This window comes from Phalacrocorax aristotelis, chromosome 5 (assembly GCF_949628215.1).
Source record: "Phalacrocorax aristotelis chromosome 5, bGulAri2.1, whole genome shotgun sequence".
Classification (NCBI taxonomy): Eukaryota; Metazoa; Chordata; class Aves; order Suliformes; family Phalacrocoracidae; genus Phalacrocorax; species Phalacrocorax aristotelis.
In genome coordinates, this window is record NC_134280.1 from 62018838 (window position 1) to 62040766 (window position 21929).

Sequence of the window (21929 nt, forward strand, 5' to 3'; positions counted from 1 at the left end):
CTTCTGAATCTTGGTTTTAAGACTGACAGCAGTAAAAAGTCAACTTTTTATTGACTAGACATGAATAAGAAATTCTATTATCCATTAATAGGATAGCCATAAACTATCACAAGCAGAGCAATATACTTAAAAAAACCCTTGGCAGTAATCCCACTGCCAAGATGGACCTATAAATTTTTTTAGAATTACCCAGGAAGAACTGCTCTCAGCCAGCCTTGAAAAGGCTCTATGAACAACATCTACATTAATGATGCTGCTGGGACACAAGCAGCAAAATTATCCATTATCAAACAATTGCCGAGACGCTGGAATACTTGAGCCTTATACAGAAATAACCTCTTGAGAATGAACAGTTGGAAACAAGAACAGCATCAGATCTACATAAAAACCAATACAGGAGAGACTTAGAGGCTAGTAACATAGAACAATAGAATGTCCCAAGTTGGAAAGGACCCACTTCGAAAGGATCATCGAGTCCAACTCCTGTCCCTGCACAGGACAGCCCCAAATTCACACCATGTCTCTGAGGGCGTTGTCCAAGTGCTTCTTGAATATTGTCAGGTTTGGTGCCGTGACTGCCTCCCTGGGGAGCCTGTTCCAGGGCTCCACCACCCTCTGGGGGAAGAACCTTTTCCTGATACCCAACCTAACCCTCCCCTGGCACATCTCCCTGCCATTCCCTTGGGTCCTGTTGTTGGTCACCAGAGAGAAGAGATCAGCACCTGCCCCTCCTCCTCTCCTTGGGAGGAAGCTGCAGACTGCAATGAGGTCTCCCTTTAGCCTCCCCTTCTCCAGGCTGAACAAACCAAGTGACTTCAGCTGCTCCTTGTACAGTTTCTCCTCTAAACCCTTCACCAACTTTGTGGCCCTCCTCTGGAGACTCTCTAGTAGCTTTATATCCTTAATATACTGTGGCACCCAAAACTGCACGCAGCACTCGAGGTGAGGCCACACCAGCGCGGAGCAGAGCGTGACAATCCCCTCCCTCACCTGGCTGCAATGCAGTGCTTGATGCACCCCAGGGCACGGCTGGCCCTCTTGGCTGCCAGGGCACGCTGTCGGCTCATGTTCAGCTTGCCATTGACCAGAACTGCAGAGCTGCTCTCCAGCCTCTCGTTCCCCAGTCTGTCTGTACATCCAGGGTTGCCGTGCCCCAGGTGCAAAAGCCGGCACTTGCCCTTGTTAAACTTCATATGGTCGGTGTTTGCCCAGCTCTCTAATTTGTCTAGATCTCTCTGCCCTCAAGAGTGTCAACAGCTCCTCCCAATTTTGTGTCATCAGCAAACTTAGTAAGTATTCCTTCCAGTCCTGTATCCAACTCATTTACAAAGAGATTAAAGAGTACCGGCCCCAAGATGGATCCCTGTGGAACCCCACTAGTGACCGGCCGCCAGCCCGATGTAACCCCATTTACTATAACCCTTAGAGCCCGACCCATCAGCCAATTGCTCACCCACTGCATGACGTGTTTATCCAGCTGTGTGCTGGGCATTTTGTCCAGGAGGATACTGTGAGAGACAGTATCAAAAGCTTTACTGAAATCCAAAAAGATCACAATGACTGCCTTCCCTTGGTCAACTACGTGGGTACTAGTAACCTTGTCATAGAAGGAAATCAAGTTTGTTAGGCAGGACTTTCTCCTCGTGAACCCGTGCTGGCTAGGAACAGTGACTGCACTCTCTTTCAGTAACTCCCAGAATGATCTCCATAATTTTACCATGCACAGAAGTGAGATTGATGGGCCTGTAGTTACCGGGGTCATCCCTGTTGCCCTTCCTGAAGATTGGGACAATGCTTGCCAGCTTCCAGTCAACTGGGACCTCTCCAGATTCCCAAGACCATTGAAAAATCATTGGGAGACATCTTGCTGTGACATCAGCCAGCTCTTTAAGGACCCTTGGATGAACCCCATCAGGCCCCATCAACTTATAGGGATCCAGCTGGAGCAGCAAGTCCTGCACAAGTTCAGGGTTTATTAGTTTATCATTCCCACAGTCATGGTTCTCTAGCCCAGGGCTCTGGGGGTCCCTTAGGCTACCATCGGTGTGGAAGGCCGAGGCAAAGAAAGCATTAAACACCTCTGCCTTGTCTATGTTCCTGCTTATGAGGTGACCGTTCTCATCAAGCAACAGGCCAATGTTATTTCTGGCCTGCCTTTGGCCATTAATGTATTCTAAACAGCACTTTTTATTGTCCCTCACAGAACTGGCCAGCTTCACCTCTAATTGAGATTTGGCCGCACATATTTCCTCCCTGCAGTGGCAAACAGCATCCCTGTAGTCCTCCTATGTCGCCTGACCTTGCTTCCACTGGCCATATACTTTCTTTTTTCTCTCCTTATTTCTAGAAGAATATCCCTGGTCAGCCAAGCCGGCCTTTTGCCTCGCCTGCTTGACTTCCTACACTTTTGGACTACCTGCTCCTGTGCCTTTAGGAGGCAGTACTTAAAAAGCGACCAGCACTGATGGACCCCAGCACCTTCAGAAGCTTTTTCCCAGGGGACCTTACTAAGTAGTTCCCTGAGCAACCTGAAGTCTGCTCTCCTCATGTCCAGAGTTGAGGTCTTGCTGGCAGCTTTCCTCCTGTCACCACAGATTTTAAACTTGACTGCTTCATCGTCATTGTGGCCAAGGCGGCCCCCACTTCACCCACATTATGAGGGAAAAAAGTCCATTAGAGCATAATGATAATTAAGAATATTTTCATTGGTCATTTCAGAACTAGATTATATGACAGTAACAAACTTTTTTCCTTATTATTTTCTGGCTCTGATGCTGCAAATGCCCTTAGGCAAATCAGCTTGGACTATGATTCAAGATTACATATTTTTAAAAAACATTAATAACTAAAAATAAACATCTGGGAAAGACATAAAACCCAGACAACATCCAAAAAATCCCAAAAGTTGCATTTTTTGGAAAAAAAAAATTAATCTGAAGATAAAAATCACTGTAGTCTATAAAAAGTATGTCAATGACTTCTCAAGTCTTGGTAAGGTACTGTGAGCACCTAAAGACAAAAAGCTGTTTTGGTGAAGTACCAAGGAAAGTGGTCTTTGTTTACACTTAGAGACCTCAAGCAACGGACTTCTGAAATAAAAGGCCAGAAGGTCCTGTTCCAAAACCAAGATCATTACATTCTGCTACCATTTTATGTTCTCCAAGGATGGTCAGTGGAATATTACAGTGTTTAAGGTTTCTTAAACATCACGTAGCAATACAGTGCATTACGATTACTAAGTTTTCTACTAAAGGTGGTTAAAATTCCCTAGAATAAGTGATCACATACATTTTTGCAAGTTATAAACCCAACAGTGGAGTATATTTATGAACCTGTTGCAGTTAAGTCTCATGTAAACAGGTTTACAAGATTTACAGAAGTACAGGTGTGAAGGTTTCTCAAAGATGCCCATTTCTAAATCTGTTTTATTATTGTAAACATTATTAAAATAGACTCACTATCAATTGCATATCCCTGATTTCAGTTTAAGTTCACATGCAGTCCATACAAACTGTGGCAGATGATTGATTGCCACTCACTTGCCTCCATTATCTTTCCAATGTCAAAGCAGCACAGCGAGCTATCGGGACCACTAACCAACCAACCTAACAAGCATCATCAGACTTTATCTGCCAAGACCGCAAGACCAGGGAGGAGGGGGCATTCAACATTGGTTGATTAGTTTCATCCGGGGGAAGGAAGAAAAAAGAAAGACACAAAAAAACAAACCCCCCAAACCTACAGTCAGCCTGAAACATCTGAAACAAAAAGACTGTACTCAAATGCTTCACATCTGGAAGGTTTAAGGACTCTAGAGCAGCATCTTTTAATAAAGAATGGCATGGCAATCTTAACAAGGCACGCTGTTACCAGCTCTAGCAACTTCATGAGAGCTATGGAAAATAAGCTTTGTTCTACAGAATAAGCACATACCTCACTGTGTTGTGTATTTCTTATCCCTCACTGGTGCCAGTATACCCACTGAAATGAGAGACAAGTGAAATAGAGTTTCTTTGTTTCACTGTTCAGTGTAGGGAAAAAAAAGTACATTAAAAATCTATGAATTGAGAGACTGAAATTACAATAGGAGTTAACTGAAGTAAGTCATTGTGCATTTAACCGGCTATCTTCTTCCTTCTAGTTGATTTGAACCATTGCTTAACTGTTGAACCACTGCCTGTACCCCCCGAAGAAAAGAGGATGGGAGCTGAACCGTGTCCAGGGGAACTTTAGGGTGAAAACTGACCCCTGGGGACACCTACTTATCAGGCAAGGAAAGTACAGAGCACCAGCTTCATAAACTTCTACAAATCATCAGTGTGTCTCAATGCAAGCTTGCTATGATTTAAAAAATGGTGTATAAATGCAAGCATAACATTTGGTATTTTCTAAAGCATAATGTTGTAGCATTTGGTATTTTCTAAATAATAAACAGGAATGGGCAAAAACTAGCTGACAAAGTCAATGCTTACATGTATCAACACAGCTTTAGATAACAATGTTCTGAAATAAATACCACCCAGAGCCACTGCATGTGCTACCGCTTCAATAAGGCATTATCGGTGTGTCATAATCATGTCAAAAAAAAAGATATCACAAAAATATTGAGGCAACGTTTACAAGTTGCACTATAACTTTAAAGGTAATTATTTAACTAGAACACATGACCCGTATTTCCCTATGAAAGGCTCTCTACTTAACTGGATTAACACACTACTGATAGCTAAATTCCACTGCCAGAGGCTACTGTCAAGTCATCATTTCCAGAACAAACCTATAAGCTATTTTCTTTATCCTGTGTGCAACTATTACAACAAGCTCATCATGAATTTGCTCCCAAAGTGCTCTAAAAAAAAAACTGCTGCAAAGAACATTCAAGAGGTGCATGACACAGGATTACCTGTTCTAACAAAATTAAACCGTACATCAGTCACAGGTTGGAAGGCTAAATACATTTTGTAGCCAACCAAGAAGTTAACATCTAATTGTTCAATATTGTTTGGGTTTTGTGTTTTGTTTTGGTTTTTTTTTGTTTAAGAAATGATTCAATTTTGATGCTGTGAAAATTGACTATTGCCTAGAACTAAACTCCCAGGTGTTTTCTAGGGAAGGCAAACCCACCTCTGCATACCCAGCAAACATTTCTCATGCTTGTTTTTCCTATCAAAAGCAACACTCACAGATACGTACACTCACTTTCTCCACCCACTTCTTAACACACACATGGTGTAGGAGATTTATTAATACATGGACAAGTTAGCTAGGAGAGAACACAAGTAACATACCTCATAACAAAGTTTCTTGCACAAACCTGCATTCAGGGTAATGCTCCTGGAAAACAAGCCCTGCCCTGCTCACCTTCACAGAGCCCTCCCTCACCCTTCCATTTCTGCAGGATAGCAACGCAGAGGTAGAGCAAGGAAGAGGAACTCCTGACCCCTCCGTTTTCATGCAGTCACCAAGAGCCATGTCAATGCAAGCATAGCCCTCATTTTCTTTATGCCATTTCATTCCCGTTTGTAGCATCTAACTACAATCAGAAATAAACACATTTGAAGTGGAGTCAGTTTGTTCCTACTGTGCTTCACACAAAACAGAATCTATTTTAAAGTTTCATTTAGTAACAGGAACGACAACAACAACAACAAAAAAAAACCCAACTGGTTCCAAAATGCGGAATTTTGAAGTCTAACTTCCTTCCTCCGCTCCCAGCAACACCCTTTGTTTCCTGATGTTAATAACACCAGGTGGGAGATAGAGCACAGGCCTTCCTAATGAAGGGCTCCAAAATATCCTTATGAAGGGCCAAATGGGAATAACCAAAAAGGTTAAAGTACACAAGGAATACAATCCAAAGAAAACATTTTTGTTAGGGACAGGACAGGCTGATGTGCTAGCTGCAGACAAGGGACTCGGAACAAGTCACAGTTCCCTCATTCTGTACTGGCCAAAAGTACCACCCTACTGTACTTGAACAGAGCTGCTTGGAAAATTTCACGAGACAATTTTTCTGACAGATTTTACCCTGTTTTCCTGGGCTCTTGCCTGGCTCAGCAACACCAGTAGCCAACGATCACATTTCAAAGCATTGGTCACTCATGCAATAAAATCGGCTGCTGCACCACAAAGCAGCTCCTCGTCAGGACCTCTTTACACAACGAATACTAAATCTATTTCATAAAACATAACTGGATTGCGGAGCTCCGCTGCTGGATTTGGTCATGCCATGAGAGTATGTCTTTCAAAAAAAAAAAAAAAAAAAAACCCACCACAAAAAAAACCACCCACAACAAAAACAACAAACCCAAAACCAAACAAAAGATCACCCCATCAAACAAAAAGGGCAAGAAAAAATATCACTAATGTGCTACTAGACACACAGGTCCAACCTGAGGAAGCTAATGAGCTCAGACTGCCAGCAAGTAGGTGCATATACTAGGAACTATCAGTATACATGTATTTTCTTTGCTGCTTTGTCTTTCTTAGGCTTTTGCTATCGGTCAGTATCAGAGACTGGATACTGACTGGGTCTTTGAGCTGTTTTTATAGTCGTCAGAAGGTTATTAGAGGCTCACATGAGCCCTTTGCCTCATCCCACCTTTTAGTGAATGGATTATGTTTGATATAGGAGAAATAATGAGATTAAGCAAAGGATGAATCCGCTTTTACAAAGGAAAGGATGTTGTACTGACATCTAGGTCTACCTGAAATAACATTTGTTGCTTCACAGGAATGTGTCTAATGGTCATTTTTATTTTTGTAAAATGTATAAAAACATTACCCCTAAGCATGTATCTGTCAGTTGTGCAAATTCCACAAGTTGGGTTTCCAAGCATGACAAATTTTTCTGAGACAAGCCACATGTGAGCCCAACGAGGAAAAACAGACTGATTAATGAAAAAAAAAATATTGGAAATTCAGTTTGACTATAAATGGCAAGTACAAAAATCATGAAACTTTCTTTAAAATCCAGTCTAAGTTAAAAGTTAAGTTTCACAAAGAATAAAAAGAGACTATGTTTAACCACATCATAGATTAATACCCAAGAAAATGGGTATTAATCCCTTTCAGCTACCAGTTCGATATTTTGATTTGCAAAAGAAAATACTCTTAATTGCACGTAGTCCCTTTTCAACAACTCCCTTGGCATTCCTATCTCTTTTGCACACTAAAAATTCTACCGTGCCACATCTCCTTGAGCCAGCAAGGAGCGTGGGAAGGGTCCAATTGCACAAGATGTTATTAAGGCAGCAAAGCTGGCTACTTAACTGAAGATACTTAAACACTAGAAATAATTACACAGATTGGCCAGCAGCTCTCAGGCTGGAGAGCTGCCTACCTGTAGTGCAATAAGGAGTTGTTCAAACACACCATCCCCATGTGGGTTCTGCCTTAGGTACCTGTGCCCCAAGTGCTGCCAGTGGGAGACTGTGAGCCTTGCATGTTTATCAAGTTCACCACGAGGCAGAATAGGACTTAACACTATTCCCAGTACGCCCACCTGTTTCCAAGTGATGAAAGGATTCCCCCACCATAGAATTATATCAATAAGGTAAATATATCCCCCCAAAAAAGTTAATCTACGGGCATATAGTATTCTTCCTTCAGAGCAGAACAGCAGGAACTTGAACTCCTAAAGATACCTTGCAGTACTGATATCCCTACAGAGACATCTGCTTGAGGTGCTGAGGTTAAAGGATAGTGGCTAGCAGAAATATGGGAAAAACTCCATGTGGCAGCCCTTCAGATGTCAAGCACCAAAGTGTATTTTAGAACAATCTCGGCTAATTTTAATTTTTCCAATACTTCCTCATAGGCTCAGGCCTACAGAAGTTTGGCACAAAATACTATATACTACTTAAAGCAAGTAAGACATTATAAAATATTTGTTTCTATAAGGGAGGATTAAAAAAAAAAACAAAACACCCCACAACATGTGAAAAATTAAATACAGCAATGCACTGCTCTGAAAAGACAACCCTGTAATTGCAGGTATATATAGCTACTGGTTATCTTGATGGGATTCTGAGCATGCACTCTCTTCCCCTTCCCCCATACATTTTTGGGTGGGGATGTCGTTTGCTTCTGGGGGGTTTAGGGGTTTTTGTTTGTTTGCTTTGGTTGTTGGGTGGAAGTTTTGTTGTTTGGATTTTTGTTTGTTGGGGGTGGGTTTATGGGTGTTTTTTCTTGTGGGTTTGTTTTGGGGTTTTTTGTTTTGTTTTTGAAGTAAAGTTCCCTGCCTTGTGTGCATAGTTTTCTGTTCTTCTTGCAGTGGCAGTGCCAGTTGTGAGAAGCAAGCATTGAGCAATACGCTAGAAAGAGAACTAAGAACACAGGCTCTTAGTAAACATCGGGAAATTATTTCCATTTTAGAAGTCAGGAAGCTTTTCACACATTTCTCCACAGGTCCTTGTGCCAGAATCTGCTGATGAAGAGAATGTGCTGTCGTGCCACACAAATGTGAACAAGCTTATCAACAACGACTGGACTTAATTACACTTTGCTGTCGCTGTTTTTTCAGATTTGCACTACTTCTCTCCCCAGACAAGAATGAACCACCCTAGATCTCTACTTTGCCTTCTATAACATGCAAGGGCCACAAGCATATTATCATTCAAACTGCTGGTGTTGGCACCTTTGGGACTTTCACCTGCTGTCAGTCAGATTTCATTTAAGTACTTGAAAGTTTTGGTGGTTTGGGGACAAACACACACTTACACACATTAAAAAATCAGCCAGAAAAAGCTCAGAAGTCACCTCTGAAATTTTTCCAAATTTTTTTCAAAAACCCCCACTAGATTAGACCCACCCAGCAACCACCTTATTTCTTATCACAGGAGTTTCTTGCATTACCCATTTCAGAACTGCGACTGCAGGCAACCAAATGTCCCCTCCAACAAGCTGGTCACGGTCCATCTTCAAAACGGGTGCCTTCGTTTGTCCTCACAGCTCACCACTGGAAAGTTACAGATGCAACATACACAGAGAAACTTCAGAGATTTATCTGTAACCGTTCTCTAAGGATTAACGAAAAAGTCAAAGAACACATTCAAAGAATCTTTAAGAGGAACTATACTGACATAGTCTTGTGTGGAAGAAAAATGAAGCAACATCACTATAACTTAAGAACTGAAGAATGAATCCGCTCAGATGACTGCCATTAAGCTGCCATTAATCCACAGACTACTGGTGCTTTTTGATTTGCCAAAACACACTAGCCTGTGTACTGGCTTTCATTTTAGCTTTCACCTCAAACCCCATAAGTCAGTTGCTTGACAAAACATTAAGTTTGTCTCACAAAAGAGAGAGTTATTTGTTGACGCACAGCCCCAGAGGGAAAAAAAAAAAAGAAAAAAAACAAGAAAAAAACCAACCAAAACAAAACAACAATCGCACTAAGATAAGGGGAAAATGTTTGAAAATATTAAAGCTGAAATCAAAACACAGCAACAAGGGGAAATGAGTTGTTGCATCCGATTTTATGCATGCTTAAGACACATAAGCAATGCAATTCATGAGCAAAAAGACTGAGGGCATGCATGTAATACATGGCGGGGAGGATGTAAAAATAGAACAGGACCACATCCACCTTTCATGTTATTTAAGCAACTAGAAAATAACACACTTGCTTTCTAGAAGGTACATGTTTTGTTACATAGTCCCTGGCTCTGCAGACAGCATGCATTAGCTCCGCTGCTGCCGAACGGCACTGGAAGCAACCGGGGGGGTCCAGCCCCAAACCAGCCACCCACTCCCAGGTGGGCAGGAGGGTTTCTGGTTCCTCCTCCTCCTGCTCTAGCACCACACCAGTTTCCATTTACTTCTGTGCCAAGTACAGGGACTTGTCTCTTCAGAAGCCATCCTGAAGATGCCTGATGAGCTGTTCCCTGGCACATGTTTGAGCATGCCACCGGTGGACTGCATCGCAGGAACACTGCTCCTTCACTTGCCCCTGTGGTGACTCAACACACCTCCCCTGAAGCGCCAGCCTGGCACCCACCATCAGAAATGCACAGAAATCCACAACAAGCACCAGGAACAAACTAGGAAATTGCAGGTCTGCAGAGTTGGGAGGGGGAACAGCACTAACTACAAAGTAATTAACTTTTAGTAGAAGTTTAATTCTATCAGTAAGGGCGAAGAAGGGCTGAGGTTGTTTTTTGCATTCAGTATTCCTAATTCATATAACACTGTCTTCTATGACATGGTTAGAGTTGATATAGATAATTTATCATCATGGAATATGACCTATATACACTGTTATCGAAATGATTTAACAGGTACTACACTGGCATTATTTCATACAAGCCTGCAAGAGTCAGCCAGCGGTCTCACATTAGCTCAATCCTCCATGCGCACAGAATGAAAATGCCGAAGTATCAAAAAATAGCTACAAAACCGTAAGCTGCATATGGGCACGACCTCCATCCAATCTAGTAAACCTGCATTAAATATCAGACTAAGTTTTGGGGCTTCTCTTTTAATTTTACACCAGATACATCTACATTAGAATGGGGGTGGGGAGATATCGTTTGATATCATTTGTATACAGGCTAATAACAATGCTAAAGATAGAAATGTAAAAAAAAAAGTGTTTCTCATATGTAAATGCTTAATAATCATAGCCAATGTAACCTCAGACCAACCAGAAATAAAGCAAAATAAAATTAGTGCTAATTAGGTTTATGCAATCCTGAAGCTGTTCTTTCAGGAAGGGAACTGCATGGCTACAAATTGACTACCCAAACGGCACGTGGCACCGCTCCATGAGCAGCCCTCCCTGTGGGACAGTAATTCAGAGGGCAGGGTGGAGGACTCGGGCACTAATGACACATGCTAATTCCTGATTATCCTTCTGTGTAATACCTACAGCATTGCAGTTTTTTCCCTTTTTAAATATCTGTCAGTTTCCTAACTTTTTGGTAGGTTTTTAAACAGCTAAACAAGTGCCTATATTACATGCTATGTTTAACAGGAAAATTGCACGCAGAAAGACAACGCTAGGGACAAGTGGTAGGTGGTGTTGGTCATGAAAAAACAGGTGTTTGTCAACTTAGTGAGAGAAGAGATTCATACAGTTCATCTTCTGGTAAGGCAGAGAGACCAGTAGAGAAACAGCAAGAGATAAACTTCAGTGTCAGTTAAGCACTTGACTCTTGTTAGCGCCTCTCTCTGCAGAAACTGCTCAGCATAACCAGATGGGCATCGAATTTAGAGCTTTCCCAGCTACCTTCCATGTACAGGAAAGCTTTTGATTTAAGAATACTTTCTCAATGGAAGTTGTTGAAATAGTTCAAGGCTAGATAAAAACCAAAGAACAGTCAGAAGCCATATCATATAACCTACAAATTATATCTTCCTATTCTACTGTCTAGGACTCTCTTTACCAAAAATGCTGAGGCCCTCTGCTCCACTTTTAGCTACTCTTCCAGTGAGGTGAAGCATCCACACAACTCTGTGCTCAGTGTGATTGTCTCACAATGGGAATGGCAAATACATCAGTGCACAGGCTCCAACCTGCAACCCCTCGTACTACTGCCAGAATCAGAGGAGCCGCTGGAGATCTCTCCAGCCCTGCTGTCACCCACTGGGAGCGGCCAACGCAAAATTCGTTCAACAGGTAATTCTCCAGAAAAGCCAAAGACCTATGGTACCTTAAGACAAAGCCCAAACCCCAAGTCTGAAACTGCAGACACTTTACTGAACTCAGGAACTTGGCCATGTAGAAGATGCAGAAGGTGTTTCAAATGTACCCCAAAAACCATTCATATGGTGAGGAGGGGACGGGGGTGTGGAAATGCTTTTGAAAGTTCCAAGGTGTTAAAAACACTCTTAACAAAACATGCATAGCCAAATAGTATACTTTACATTAAGAAATACACAATAGATCTTGAGCTAAAACAGTTCTGGATGGCAAGAAGTGAGAGATTAATTATCAAGAATGAGAAAATCAACAGTTCAACATTTCAAACATCACTGAGGTTCAAAAAGGCACTCAGCACACATCCAGCGCTGTCAGTGTGAACAACGCTTCTGACATCACACCCTCTGGCAAGCATCATTAAGTGCTACTACCAATTTGCAACCTACAGCATACCCTAACAACTCAAACCAATTTTAAAAATAAAGAAGTTTTTCAGTTGTTAAAACTACAGTAATATCCAGTTTAAAAGCTTCATGTAGTGTTATATGTATATAAAAGCCTTGTACATAAGCAATGTAATGCATGCAGTTTTTCAAAGAAGTTATGCACTTATTCAAAAGCCCTCAGGTAGGTTTTATTGAAATAAAGTAATAAAATAATGAAAAAACCGTTCCAATTCAATCCCTAGATTCAATTTTGGACAATTAAAAGACATTTTAAATTCACTTTTTTTTGACGTTGCAGGTTGAAAAGAAAAAGACAGTTCCAGTTGCATTTTAGATGGTTTTATACACACACACACTCTGAACGCTGATACTATTGCTAAAGGAACAGCTCTTTTTCCAAGATTACCTACGTGTACTACACTTGAAACAATAAAGCATACTGTCATGAAAGATTTCATCATGAAGTATCTGATATTTTTAAGTATTTTGAATGCTTAGTATAGAATTTTTGACTATAAGGGTGAGAACTTATCATTCTCAAAAATACCCAATAAGTCATTCAAAATACTGATAAAAATTCAAGTATGGCGCAATCCTGAATTAAGGGAACCACATAAAGAGATGATATTTTGCGAGAGATTGCTGTGCTGTCTGGGACAACAGAAACATCCTTGGTATTTACCAAGGGGGAAAAAAAAAAAAAAATCACAAAAATTACAATTGTCCTTAGAACGCGGAACAAAATTCCACGAAGTTTTGATTTTTAGCACCAAGAAGGCTTCTCTGCAAACTTCCCTGTCTACGTCTCATTTCTACACAAACAGCGCTACTGGCAAACTGCTCTGTTTCACTGCTTTAGGTAGTTTTAAATACATTAGGCCCAACACAGCATACACCATGAAGGTAAGAGTGAGAAATCCTGAATCCCATTGAGCATTTGACACAAGTTTAATGGAGAACTGAGAACAGGTTTGACTTCCCTGCTCTGAAGATGCACTGCAACTATCTTCCCCCCCCAAAGAATAAGGAAGAATAAGGGCTTCATAGCCAGGCTCCAAAGCTGCTGCAATCCAGATAACGGAGTGCATTTTACTGAATATGTAATAATTTAATATTGATATCAAATTCCAGATACCATGCATTTCCAAATAAGCTATTTTTAATAATTTATTCTTTAAGTACATACTGTGCACTGAGAAAGACATTCTGCTCATAATTCTCAATTTTTCTTTATGGCTCATAAATGAAGATTAGACTTTTAGAAGCACAAGGAAATTAAGTGAACCCCAAGGTATTCTGAATTTACTATTGTTTAAGTGGGCCTTCACTAAGAAGCATGGGGGCAGTTCTTCCACTACTTAGCAGGCTAATGGTCAGATTTTGGTGTTAAGACATGAGAGCTGAAGTCCGCTTGCAGTCATGCCATGCCATACAACAAGCTGGGCTGCACGGACAGAAGGCAACACTTCCCACCATCCATCTTCTGTGGAGACGTAGTACTATTAGCTTGTGCTTCTGTTCACTTCCAACCACCAGCACGTGGGGCAGAAGGCCATAGCACTGCCCCTCTCCCACATATTTTGCAACTACACACAGAGGGAGATTCAGAGTTTTATTAAATGCTTCATAGGGATAAGAACGATTTTACTTTTCGCCTGACCAGCACACCCTTGTCTGCATAAAGACTCACCCACTCACACACAAGTACAACTGGTTTAAATTACATTACGTCTGCACTTTAAAGAATTGTTTCTGTCCAACTACCAACAAACCAAGGTTTTTAAGCATGACACTTCACATGTTCTTAAGATAACATCACCGTTTCAAAATGCAACTACTTGAAAATCTTATCTGTGAAATGCTTTTGGTTTGCTTCCCCCAGCCCTCTAACCTACTTTCACTTGTTAGAAAGTATTTTATTAACAGTCCGAACAAAAATCCCTCCAAAATATTACCTAGCACTGTCCGATCAAGGACCTTCAAACATATGGTAGAAAAACTGACAATATGGACATTTCAGGCAACTTCTTTTCACGTGAATTTTAATTTTACTTAACAACAACATACTTATTTTTATGTCAGACACCTCTACCATTTTCCAGTCAATGCCAGAATTCCCAAAAAGGTTTTTTCTTGTCGCTGTTTTTGTTTTTAATCACAATAGTGTTTTATTGTTGGATTTGGTCTGAACCAGCTTGACTATTAAATGTTCTAAATGTGCCTACATTATCTATTTGCATCTGTTCAACCTCCTGGATTTTTAGGCCAACTGAGGCAGTTTGCTTTCTGCAGCTAATGGGATGAGGCCCCAGCTGTGGAATATCCTCTCCCTTTCACACAGGCCATGCCAGCAGAGTAGTGGCTTGTCCAATCTTTGTTTACTCTGCAGAAGACTTTTTCCCCCATGTGCCTGCTTCACCCTCTTCACTCATGTTGGATGCCATGAGCTGACGCAGAAGGTAGCCTTCGCCCATAAAATAGCTCTCCTTCAAAGACAAGGATGCCAGATGGAAGAGACCGGGGCTGATGCATAGGCTTCACTTTCAATCACATTAATTTAGATCCAGTACTACCTGCTCTTACAACAGAAATAACAGCTGTATTTTCTAAGCAGGCACAGTGGGAGCAGTTAGAGACCATATTTACAGATACAGTGTTGCAGCTACCACTGATATTTTCAGCAATTAATATATCCAATATATCCACACTCACGTACACACAGATGTATGATGAACAAGTCTTTGTCACAAATATCAGTGCAATGAGAAAAGGATCACTTTTCAGTATATCTATTTTAATGTGTGAAAAATAAAAGCTGTTTCCCAAAACTTTAGCCGTGACAAACTTAAGTTATCATTCAACTCTAAAACACTGAAATACAGCAAGAACAAAGAGCTCTTTCTCCTTCAAGATTCTGAAAGAATTTCCCTTCTGTTCAAAGCAAGGCAGTCTAAAGAGCAAGAGACCCATCATCTGAACTCTGATTTAAGCTATTGCTCCTACCATCACTATTAATTTGAGATCTGGAAAATTATTAGAATCTCCAGCAGGTACACGGTACCTTTGAATGCTTCGTGTATCCCAGCTTATGTTACTCAGAAAATCTCTAGCTCAGAAAAACAACTCAAAGGCTGGCTACCATTTCACCCACTCCCATCCCCACGATACTCCTCTGGATCTTCAGAGAGGATTTAAAAAAAAGAAAAGTTGCAAATCTACACTAACCCTGCCATTCTTCTCCATAGCATCAAAAAAGAAAAACCTCAAAACAACCAAACCCAAAAACCCCACACAAACCACACACCCCTAAAACACAATAAAACAAAAAAAAAAAAACGCACCCTTGGCACACAAAAAAATACTCTTATTTTCTGCTTCTGTGAACAGAGAATAAAATTACATTGACTAAAAAATAACAGAATTGAAGCTACATTTGTTATCAAACAGCTATATAAAAATAAAGTTATGATGAGCTAAGATTGCCACTCCTGCAGGGTACTTATAGTGGTTTTGGTTAGGTCCTAGTAATCGTGAAATACAAGTTTAAAATAGGAAGTCAATTAAGCAATTAATGAACAGTATGCAAAAACTGCAAACAAAATCTTGCCAAATCAATGAAGCAATTTGTTCACAGACACACGCCACAAAAGCTTATCTTGACGTTAAGTTCTGTTTGCTCCGATAAGAAAATAAACCAATCGCAGCCGTGCAACTTTAAAGGGGGAGGAAATTGTTAAGTGTCCCAATTCACTTGTAAAAGCAATTCCTTACATTATCAGGACACTTTTCTTATATATACTGACAGGAACCATGCCCACAAGTATAGCAGCTGACTTTGAACACGCTGACCTTGAGCAAGCAAATGACCTTAGCAGCATGTACTTCTGGCTTATTTCATTGCAACAGCAAAACAGCCTCACCATCTATAGTAGTCTAGAGTCTCTGGCCACCACCCCTGACTATTTTAAGATATCCCAATACACTTCAGTGATGCACAGTTCAACGTGATAGAATAACATCTGCTAGCATGTTGAAGTGCAAGTTGTTTACAGAGGCATTTTTAGCTTGTTCTCATACTGCACTTCCCTGACAGAAAAATCAATTTATTAAACAGAGCTTTCCTTTCTGTTTAAACATTTGAAACCTGAAATTTAAAAAAAAAAAAAAAAAAAAAAAAAAGCAAGGATTTTAGGCATTGTGAAAGGAGAAAAACCAAGACATCCCACTCTAGATAAAGCTTATTAAGAAATCTCAAGTATGTGACAGTAATGGATGGACTGGAAAAAGCAGTTGCTTCCTGAGATGTCGATTTTAAACAGCTTCTCCCCTTGGTCATCCCTAAAAAGAAAATCTGTAGTAAGATAGGTGTTTATTTGTATACAAGTTTTTAACTGGTATTTTAAAAATATTTAAGTTGAATGTTGATCTGATGTTAGGAGAAGAAAATTGACAAGTTACTTGGATACAATGGATGTGTTACCGAGTCATAATAACCCATCCTGCCGACAATCCTAACCTACAAAAAGAAAACATTCAATTTAACAAAAACACTGTAGGGAGGTACTGTCAGCCCGTGTTCTCTGGAGTCCCTTGAGTGACAAGGACTACATCTAATGAAGTTACAAAGGCCAGTGAGAAAACAAGCCTCTCAAGCAATTTACTGCCATGAGAATATTTCTTCAATTTTGAAGGAATGTGTGTAAGAAGGAAGGAGACCAACGGATCAGATAACTTTCATCAGTTTGAGAGGAAAAAGAAACCAGCATAAGTTGTTGGTGGTTTGTTCTGAAACAAAGTATGAAGCTGAAAAAGTCATTAATAAAAAGCTGTCCTAGTGTAACAGCCTCAGAGCACACACACAGCCCTCACTACAGCACAGCCCATGGGCAGTAATTAAGCTACAGAACTCGCTCACTTTATTCTTTTTCCAAAACCTTCTAAAGCAGAAGAGACCGCACCAGATCACAGCACTTTTCCAAGATGTAAAAAAATTGACTGGGCAAGTGAAAGCAATGTCAGGACCACAGGACACAATGATTATCACTCTTCCTCCATCCCCTCTGATCCTTCATGGGAGAGGAGGGTAAGAGGAGAAGGGGGGGTGGGGAGAAGCCTGCTCTCATCCAACAGGAATACATCCAACAGCAATTTTTCCATCTCTCTGGGCCCCGCTGCAACACTAGCGACATTTGGCATTTTGTCTGGAACAACTCTGTTGATTAGCAACTATCCTTAGTTGGAAGGCCAGGGGGAGGATATCACTGCCCGATTCAGGAATGAGTTGACTCCACGGAGTGCATCTACTCACCTCATTTGCTTTTCCTTATGGGCACATTGCTGAATAACTAGGATCGTATTTTACTGCTGTCACCAGCGGAGCAGAAAAACATTTCCGAGCTACAAGCGTTCCTTAATAACCAGACACCTTCCATTCTGCCAGCATCACTCAAGTTGTCCATCAGCCTACCGCAGGTTCAGCTGGTGCACCGCTTTATGTGGGACTCAATTAGATTGCTTCCCATTAATTTCATTTTCCCAAACTAAACAGCAGTTTGCATACGGACCGCTGGATGCCAAGAGGAGCATCCTTCCATCAGGAAACTGCGTGCTTGTTCTCAAAATGTGTTTTCAGTAAAATTTCCAGCTGTACTCTAACAGCACTACAATCTGAAACAGTATGATGAAGCAGATGTTTTCTTGGGGGTAGGAGGCTAAAGATAGGAAACATAACCGTTGGGGCAGCTACACAGGCAACTGGAGCAGCAACTGTTCCACTCCCTTCGGAGGCTGCGTGTAAGGAGCACGCGATGAAGTAACGCACTCACTCCCACACCCACGATGGCTACTGTGAAGTCCATGATATTAGAAGGATTTTATGAATAAGAAATTCTGTAACAATTATTTAAGTCTCATTTTCAAAATACTATCTTTTAGGAAGTCAACCCCAAAATTAATCAACATGAAGGCAATTCCCCTTGAAAAACAATTCAGCAATAACTCCTCCCAACCAACAGCAAGCACTAAAAATCAAAGTTCTGCACATAGAAACACTGCTATAGCTCTCTCAGTGATCTGCGCTCAACGTGCAACGCAAACATGGCAATGCATTTTACAAGCTCAGTTGGTGTTACAGCCAAGCAACGAGTGGGAGGAGTATCAGAGAAGGAAGAGGCTTCATCGTTACCAAACCTTGCCATGTAGATGTTACCATTAGATGGAACCGTGCATCCTCTGCAATTTTACCCACTCTGAACAGCGGCTGAATGGTACAGATGACCATGATGAGCAGCAGGCATTGCTAACTGTCATGTGGGTATTAACTAACAAGTAAAAACTCCTTAACCACTGGCGTTGCTCACAGCTATTTCAAAAAGGGGAAATTGTACACAGATTTCAACAGAAGTTTCTCTGGAAAGAAGTCCTGGAGGGAGCACCAGAAGAAAGAAGAGTTATCTCTAAATACAAAAGGCTGAGAAGGGCATTGCTTTCTTGGCAACAGAAGGTAACTCAGCTCCCTGAAGCAAATGGGCAGGGCTACCTTGACCATTTCAGATCACTCAATTCTTCTCATAGGTTACTGCTCCTTGGAGTCTGCCATTTCAAAGCCCCTCTTCTCACATTTACTTCCTTAAATACGTATCACCTCAGGAGAGAAGCAAAGCAAAGGAAAATGATTTCCAGAGGGAAACACCATGCCCTGGGAAAACTTTCTGCCTTGCCAGATGAGTGCAAGACACCACACTTAAAGAAACGTGTTGACTCCTCTCCTCCACAACCTGCGCCATGTGGTAAGGGGAAAAGAAGCTTTTGATTTTGGATGCAACACTCCTCTTTTCATTATTTGGGGCACAGCTGACCAAAAGGACAGCAACATACTTATCATACCATTTCCATATATGACAAAAGATTGATCACCTCTGCTGTATGTAAGGGTTTTTTTTTCTTCTCAAAATGTATACACTGCCTAGTTATTTACCTACTTACATCACTCATAAAAGGTCAACAGTCTTAATGTGTGAGGCCAGCAGCAAAGAAAAGACTTCAAATACCAGCTCTCTGTAGCCCACAGCTATTAAAATCCAGACCAGCATAAAAAAAGCATTTAAGCACAGACACTGTCTTTTAGGGAAACTGTATTCAGAATAACATTTCATCTTTAAAACAAACCAAAAACAATCATTTGTTACTTAAGACAGTGTACTGCGGTTAGTGTTTATTCATATCCATACTCCAATTTCTAGCAATACATAACAGCCAGGAGTTTCAAAAAGGCAGTGAAATGTCAAAAAGTATTTTTACACTTGTTTTAATAATTTTCTTACTTTCTCTTTGCTTGACAAAGCTGAAACAGAAACAGGAAAACATCAACACCGTAACATTAGACTTCTCCATTCTCACAATAATTAGCTTATGGCAGTACCATGAACAAAAAAAAAAAAGCGGTGACAAGATCAGGAAAAAAAAAGCCCAACCTTTCCCTTTATTCACTTTTGCAAAACTTCTTTATGGGTTTCTCCTAGGCATTCAAAATACACTTCTACAGACACTGGTGGGCATATGCGTTCCCTACAGAAAGTGCAAGTCCTGCTCTTAAAAATTACCATGGTGTAAGTCAACAGTGATGCCACAAATAACGGTTGCTCCCTTCTCCCCAGGCCACCTCCCTCCCTCCTCATGCTGCCTCTCCAGCAGTTGTGGGGTGAGCAGAACGAGGGACAGGGATGGGGTATCATCCCGGAGCAGGACAGTACCAGCACTGCAAGGTTGAAAAGCAGCATCTGATGCTGCAGGGATACAGCCCTGCTTCCTCGCAAACCTCTCACCCTACACTGTCGTTTACGGGCATTTCATTCCATCCTTTTCTAAGGCCTCTGATCATAAAACAGTAATTTAAAAACAAAATGCTTTTGCTCAATACCTTCCTTCAACTCTTGGGCCTTGCTGAATGCACATCAGAAGAGGCCAGGTTCCCATCACATTGACATTAATGAGATATTTCCCCCTAAATATAGGGCTATTTCCTACGTAAACATAGTGCACTGCGCCTGTCACTTGGTGAATGGAAATCCCATGCACTGTCATCTCTGAACAGACAAGGATCCCCACCGGTAAGAATCCCAGGTAAGGCTCATGACAACACATACACAGCTTGCAGAGAAACAATTTTCAAAGATTAAATGCAAGAATATGGATGGGATCACACTAAGAAAAGAGGTGCTGTAAGGAACAAGCATTTTTTTAAAAAACATTTTCAATTTGAACTCGAATTGGATTCATTTAGCTTGAAGCTTTAAATAAAATTCTATTTAAATGAATATTTGCTTGCTAATTAACCTAAAAAAACCACATAGCACCACTGAGCTTATGGGAAGAAGGAAAAAAAAAAAAAAAAAAAAAGAGAGAGATTCCAATGTCCCAACTGCTGCTTGATTTTTTTTTAAAGGGTTTGTTTCAACATGTCATACTCAAACAAGTCAAACCTGCACTATCCCTTCCACCCTTTTCTAATATAAAAAACACTGAATACAGTTATATTTTATGAATTGGCTCCTTATTTTATTGACAAGAAGCACAATCGGTTGCAAAACAAATTCCACCTCATTACAATATATTCTCTGAAGGCCCTCTTCAAGGCTTTTCTCTTCAAATTTCCCTAGCATCATCTATTTTAAGAACTTTTGGATCAAATCCCTATTTTCTAATATTATTAACACTAGTCAGGTGCTTCCAAAGCAATAAAAAGAAGGTTTGAGAAAATGCATGCCAAGCTACACAAAGTTCATTTGAATGGCACAACTGGTAGAGAGCTATGCATCCACGATGAAATCCAGCATGCTAAAACCTTTTCAGAAGTAAATCTTTTCAGAAGTCAACTTTTTGCTGAAAATAATTTTTAAGTATAGTATCTTTTTTTTTCAAAACTATTTCAGTTTCAAAATTATCTCAACCAACATTTAACTTAAATATATCACCAAAACCATTCAAGTAGATAGGCCCTAACCTTTTCTTTTTGCATGTCCTTTTTACTTTCAAAAAATACTGACTGAAATGCTACTTTATAGAAGGATTATAAAACTATACAAGATACAAGATAAAAGAATATGATCTTCTAGCACTTAAAGCACTTAAGTGCAACTTAGTAACTAGGGAATTTTAGGTGTATGTGTTCTCTGAGTCTATATGAGTATCATTCAATGTCATCGAACCAAGACAAGCACGTATACCCACGAGTTTTATTCTTGGGCAGGGGGGAATTTTTTTAATGTACATCCGCAAGGAACCCCACTTACCCACACTTCAGTGCATGTAATGCAGTACAAGTATCCAACATGTGCACAAGGTGCCAAGGAGTTGCACATTGAGCTTGCCAGCATACAGGCCTGCTCAACCTAGTAAGCATGTCAAAATTCTACATAAAGTATAGGTGCAAAGGAGCATCAACCCAAGTAAAACAAAACTACAGCTAAAATTTGTATGTAGGCAACTGAATAAGCACAACAATGCTATATGTCTAATGAGCCACAAGTTTTCACTTACAACATGAATAGCTGTAAAATAGTTAAAGTTTTCTTCAAATTACTCATTGTCCTAGTTTCCTAGCTTTTTACTGAATTTGCAGAGACGGGAAATACCCAGGACATACTATCACCAATGACACAAAGCAGAACTGAAAAAGGTCTTCAAATCAAGTCAGCTTCGGCTTATAAAGAAAACAAAAGGATCTCAGATGCTAAATACTAATAGCTTTTACATGTCACACAGACTGGATAACTATAGGAAGAAAGGATTAAAAAACAAAATCAGAAATATACCTCCATTTTGAGGCCAATGTAGAATGC

At 40.5% G+C, this 21929-nt stretch overlaps 1 protein-coding gene across 2 annotated transcripts in view; it reads right to left on the reverse strand.

Annotated features, from left to right (window-relative positions):
• Nucleotides 1-21929, reverse strand: part of HIPK3 (homeodomain interacting protein kinase 3) — a 78545-nt gene that overhangs the window by 38155 nt on the left and 18461 nt on the right. The window lies entirely within an intron of this gene.